The sequence below is a fragment of the Carcharodon carcharias genome, chromosome 12 (assembly GCF_017639515.1).
Source record: "Carcharodon carcharias isolate sCarCar2 chromosome 12, sCarCar2.pri, whole genome shotgun sequence".
In the NCBI taxonomy this organism is placed as follows: domain Eukaryota; kingdom Metazoa; phylum Chordata; class Chondrichthyes; order Lamniformes; family Lamnidae; genus Carcharodon; species Carcharodon carcharias.
The window spans coordinates 133,447,142-133,453,217 of record NC_054478.1 but is presented as its reverse complement, the minus strand read 5'-3'; positions in this window follow the sequence as shown (position 1 = coordinate 133,453,217).

The window sequence follows — 6,076 nt, the reverse complement described above, 5'->3', positions numbered from 1 at the left end:
ATGGTGCCTCGGTAATCCTAGTAATTTGTTGGAGCACAGACTGTTTTGAGTACATGCAAGCGCTTTTGCATGCTGTAATCCACAGACATGATGGTACTAGTCTGAATATGTGTGGCACCAAGCTAACCTTGCCTGACAGTAACAGGTGTTGGGTGGCAGTTGCACTGGAACCTGAGGCACTGGCTGACAGATGCGTCATCAGGGTTGGGCCCACAAGTATGCTAAAGGAGTTGGCAACCATATCCATGCTGGAAAGGACGGGCTGCAAGCTCTGCACAAACCGTTTTGCATAAATTGGTGCTGGACTCCTCCATGCTTTGTGACATTGAGTGCAGGCTTTCTGGCTGGCTTCCCATTGCACCAAGCATTTTGTTGTGCACATCCGTTGAAATCCTGAGTCATCAGCAGAACCTGTGTTCAACCTCCAACCTGGGGTTCAGTGCTTGCCCTACCCCCACTCCATGCCCTGGCTGCAACCCATTTGTGTCTGGTGTCTCACCATGCGCAGATACCCCCCCCCCCCCCAATCATAACCTATCCAAGAAATGCACAGTGTCAGTATCTGTGTTGGTGACCGCAAGTGTGAAATCGAGTAATGGTGCCGTGTCTTTATCATCATTCTTATTGATTGTCCCTCCACTGCTTGAGCAGGCTGGACACCGGATATCTGAAAGTAAGAAGGCACAGCGGTAAGGTTGGGATGATGGTGAGGAGGGAAGTCAGAGGTGCATGCTTACAGCAACTGCAGCTTGTAAATCAGAAGAGCAAGCGGGATGTGAGGAGGAGGATTAGGTATGCGATTACTGTCCTCTTTGATTTTTAGCCAGTGCCCACAGCTTCAGCAATGGGCATCCTAATAATGACCAGCACTGTCTCATTCATGGGAGTTAGGACATATAAGTGCGCCCATTCCAGTCCATATTCCTGCTGCCTCTGTTTGTGTCATCTTGTCATGTAAGAGAGAGGGAAGTGCGTCAGTGAGTGTAGTGCAATGGGTGATGTGCTGTCATTGTTGAATAGCTGGCAGTGCGTGTAAGCTGTGAGATGTGGGTGTGAAGTTTGCAGAAGTGCTATGTATGAGGGGGGATGGAACATATAAATGTAATGTTTGAGGCCTGATTGGTAGTTGAGTAGGGTGGTTGTGATTTTAACAATGGCTGAGGATAGTGGTGTAAGTGGTGGGATATGGCATTTGAAGAAGCAATTACTGACGTTGACCACTTGTGTGAGGTCACTGAACTTCTTGCAACAGCACATCCAAATCTATGGTGCTTGACTCCTGGCTATCTGTTAACTACTGCCTTTGTGTGTGTCTGGAGGGCCCCCTACAGATACGGAACATCTCCACTCAGTACTTTCTCTAAGGCCTCCACTGCAATGTCTGAAAACATTGGAGCCCACCCTATCACCTGTTCCATTCGTCACTCTTTCGCAAGTCAGGTTCTCTTCCATGTGATACTAGACAGGCACAATAATTTGCCCTTGCTAACACAAGCAGCCAGTGAACAATGGTTAGCACTGAAACAAAAACAGAAAATGCTGGAAAAACTCAGTAAGTCTAGCAACATCCGTGGACAGAGAAACAGAGTTAACATTTTGAGTCCGTATGACGCTTCTTCAGAGCTACAGCATCTGCAGTATTTTGCTTTTATCTTAATGGTTAGTGCTGGCTGGGCACAGAGATCATTCAAATGGACAGGCATCATGATGTTGGCATGTTGCTTGCATTACAATCAACGGGCTTGGGTTAATTGCCTATTGTGATCCTTGCGTCCCTTTTTGGGGAATATCTAATTTAGCCCCCTCCATTTCCTGATGAATTTCTATGGGGATAAAACTCTCCTAACTCCTCCTTCATGCTTTTGATGGTATTCTTAAATTTAGATATCCTAATTACTGATTTGCCAGCAGCGGAAATGGCTTTTATCTATTTGCCTTATCGAAACCCGTCAGAATTTTGATCTGTCTACTGTAATAAAAAGAGCCCCAGTTTCTATTACCTCCTTTTGTAACTAAAGCCTGTAATCCCTGGTATCACCTTAGGGAGTCTCTTCTACACCTGCTAACTGGTAATCTTTCTATAGTAGACAACCAAAATTGGTTACGATGTTCTAACTGGGCTGACCAATGAATTGTGCAGATTTAACATCTCTTTGGATTTGTACTCTGTGCCTAGGGTTCTGTACATGTTTTTAAAGCTTTTTGAGTGCATCAACACATTTTTTAAAAAAAAATGTGCATCTGAATCCCTAAGTCCGTCTGTTCCTCTACACCATACAAAGTTCTATCATTTGTGTATTCTTCCTTTTTTTTTCTCCAGAATGTCACCTCACATTTCCACCACATTAAATTTCATTTAGCATCTATTTATCCAGCAGACTAACCCGCCAATGCCTTCGAGTTCCATTATGGTTCACTTCATAGTTAACCATGCTCACTTTTGCGTGTTGTCTGCAAATTTTGATATTGTTCTCCCTCTGTATACTATATTTACATACACTGTGCTATTTTTATGTATGTTCTCTATATCAATCATCTGTCTAACATCTACCTACCTATCTAACTATGTATAATGGATATATATTGTGTGTGCCTTAATTTTATTATCAACCATTTTTCTATGCATATGAACATACAAAACCGATGGGTAGGCAAGACCCAGTTGCAATACCTTATCAAAAACAGAATTACCTGGAAAAACTCAGCAGGTCTGGCAGCATCGGCGGAGAAGAAAAGAGTTGACGTTTCGAGTCCTCATGACCCTTCGACAGAACTTGAGTTCGAGTCCAAAATTATTTCAACTCTTTCTTGGACTCGAACTCAAGTTCTGTCGAAGGGTCATGAGGACTCGAAACGTCAACTCTTTTCTTCTCCGCCGATGCTGCCAGACCTGCTGAGTTTTTCCAGGTAATTCTGTTTTTGTTTTGGATTTCCAGCATCCGCAGTTTTTTTGTTTTTATCTCTGTGCAATACCTTATAATCTTTTTGACTGAAAGGAGAGATGTTGCCAAAGTTTTTCATCTTGCAATCATCAGGACAAGCGCAAAAATTTCAGATGATCATAATTTGTAATACAGGAGGAAAGGGTACTGTTGGATGGCAAGTTGACTGATTGGAGAAAGCACAGGGGAACTTTAGGGTCCCCAAGGTCCCGGGTAATTCAAGAAACATGCAAGACTTGAAAATATTCCTTCTGTTTGCAGAGAATGGGTCTCTGCATATGAATGTATGTGGCTTCTGACAAGTATAAATGAGCTATGTTACGAAGTTGACTGATTACCTTAAATTGGTTGTTAGTGCAGCCAATAGTGCAGTCAGGGTTGTTCAGCAAGTGCTGCCCACTCACAGATTCCTCTGACAGTAGTCTTATGTTTTGGATTTTACAAGTATGAGCTGGTTGGGGTATGGTCTGTGGTCTGTACTCTGCCTAATACGAACAATAGTTTGATTCGATCAGCCAACTGCTGGGGCATACGGCATACTTACCTGGCAGCGCAATTGTTGTGATCGTTTGAAATCTGGCATTCTTGGCATTTGTCCTGGTGAGTGCAAGATGAAAAGCTTCAGCAACAGATCTCTTTTCAGCAATATCTTTTTTTTAAACCTGTTGCTGCGGGAATTGAGATGAGTGAGCTCTGGCCTATTAATCATCCAGAACTGTTGGTTACTTTATGCCTTTTTCAATTTGCAGGTAACACTGAAATAAGGGGAGCAGTAGGTACGGAGGATGCATAGGCAGAAGAATTTAGATTAATTATGCTACTGGACAGACAAGTGGAAAATTAAACTTAGCTGACAGTGGTAATGTATATTGTGTTTATAAGTGGCGGGTATGCTATGAACAGAATAGAATTAATACAGGGAGCTTTACTGGGACTTGTTCAAACATCTGTCAATATTGGACAATATAAAGAAGCAATTAAACAAGCAGAATGTTGGGCTATGGTGTGAAAATGAAAATCTGCCCAGATTCCATTGTAGGCCAGTGACCCTTGATTTTTCTCTGTATCTGCCATAATCTGCTCCTGTATCTTTACTCTAATGTACAAGGACTCATCAAAATCATCAGGTGACTTTAAAATGTTGGGGTTGGGGAAGTGGAATATTAGAGGAATGTTCTCCCTTGTTCAAAGGTGGCATTTTCTATTTGCAGATGGAAGTTAAGAATGCAGGCTTTGGAACATTGAAACTAGGAGCAGGAGTAGGCCATTCGGCCCTTCAAGCCTGCTCTGCCATTCAATATGATTGTGGCTGAACCTCTTATCTAAACGCCATATTCCCGCTTTCTCTCCATACCCCATGATGCCCCTAATATCCAACAAAAATGATCAATTTCTTTCTTGAATATACTCAGTGACCCCGGCTTCCACAGCCTTCTGTGGTAGAGAATTCCACAGGTTCACCACCCTCTGAGTGAAGAAACTTTTGGCCTGCCACAAATCCGGAGACCGTGGCCCCTGCTTCTAGACTCCCCAACCAGGGGAAACATCCTCCCTGTATCTAGTCTTGTCTAGCCCTGTTAGAATTTTATACATTTCAATCAGCTCCCCTCTTATTCTAAACTCTAGTGAATACAGGCCCAGTTAAACGAATCTCTCCTCATATCAGCCTAGTGAACCTTTGCTGCAATCCCTCTACGGCAAGTATGTCCTTTGTTAGGAAGAGAGACCAAAATTGCATGCAATACGCTAGGTGTGGTCTTACCAAGGCCTTGTATAACTGCAGTAAGACATCCCTACTTCTGAACTCAAATGCTCTTGCACTGAAGGCCAACATACCAATTGCTTTCTTAATTGCTTGCTGCACCTGCCTGTTTAATTGACTGGCATACAAGGACACTCCGATTCCTTTGTGCATCCACGTTTCCCAATATATCACCATTTAAATAATACTCTGCCTTTTTGTTTTTCACACCGAAGCATATAACTTCACATTTATCCAAGTTATACTGCATCTGCCATATGTTTGCCCACACATACAACTTGTCTAAATTACCCTGAAAGCCCCCTTGCATCCTCCTCGCAACTCACAAACTGCCCAGTTTTGTTTCATCAGCAAACTTGGAAATATTGGTTTCCTCATCCAAGTCATTTATACGTATCATGAATAGCTGGGGCCCAAGCACTGATCCCTGCGGTACGCCACTAGTCACCGACTGCCATCTGGTAAAAGACCCATTTTATTCCCACTCTGTTTCCAGCCTGTCAACCAATTCTCAATCCATGCCAATATATTACCCCTGATCCCATGTGCTTTAATTTTGCCCACTAGCCTCTTATGTGGGACCTTATCAAAAGCCTTCTTGAAATCCATATACACCGTATCCCCTGGTTTTCCCTTATCCTACTAGTTACATCCTCAAAAAACCCCAGTAGGTTAGTTAATCATGACTTCCCCTTCATAAACCCATGCTGACTTTGTCTAATCCTGTTAATGCTTTCCAACTGTTCCGTTACCACGACTGATGTTAGGCTAACTAGCCAGTAATTCTCTGTTTTTTCTCTTCCTTTTTTAAATAGTGGGATTACATTTGCCACTCTCCAATCTGTAGGAGCTGCTCCAGAGTCTATAGCATTTTGGAAGATGACCACCAATGCATCCAATATTTCCAGGGCCACTTCCTTTAGTACTCTAGGATGTAGATTATCAGGCCCTGAGGATTTTTCAGCCTTTAAGACCATTAACTTCTCTAGCACCATTTCTTTTTTTAACTAATACTGATTTTCTTAATTCCTCCCTTTCACTAGACCGTTGGTTCCCTAACATTTCTGGGAAATTATTTGTGTCCTCTTTTGTGAAGACAGAACCAAAATATTTGTTCAATTCTTCTGCCATTTCTTTGTTTCCCATTATAATTTCCTCCGCTTCTGACTGTAAGGGACCTACATTTGTCTTTGCTAATCTTGTTCTCTTCACGTATTTACAGAAGCTTTTACAGTCAGTTTTTATGTCCCCTGAAAGTTTACTCTCATACTCCATTTTCCCCTTCTTGATCACTCCTTTTGTCCACTTTTGCTGAATTCTATACTGCTCCTAATCCTTAGGCTTGGTGCTTTTCTGGCAATTTTATATGTCT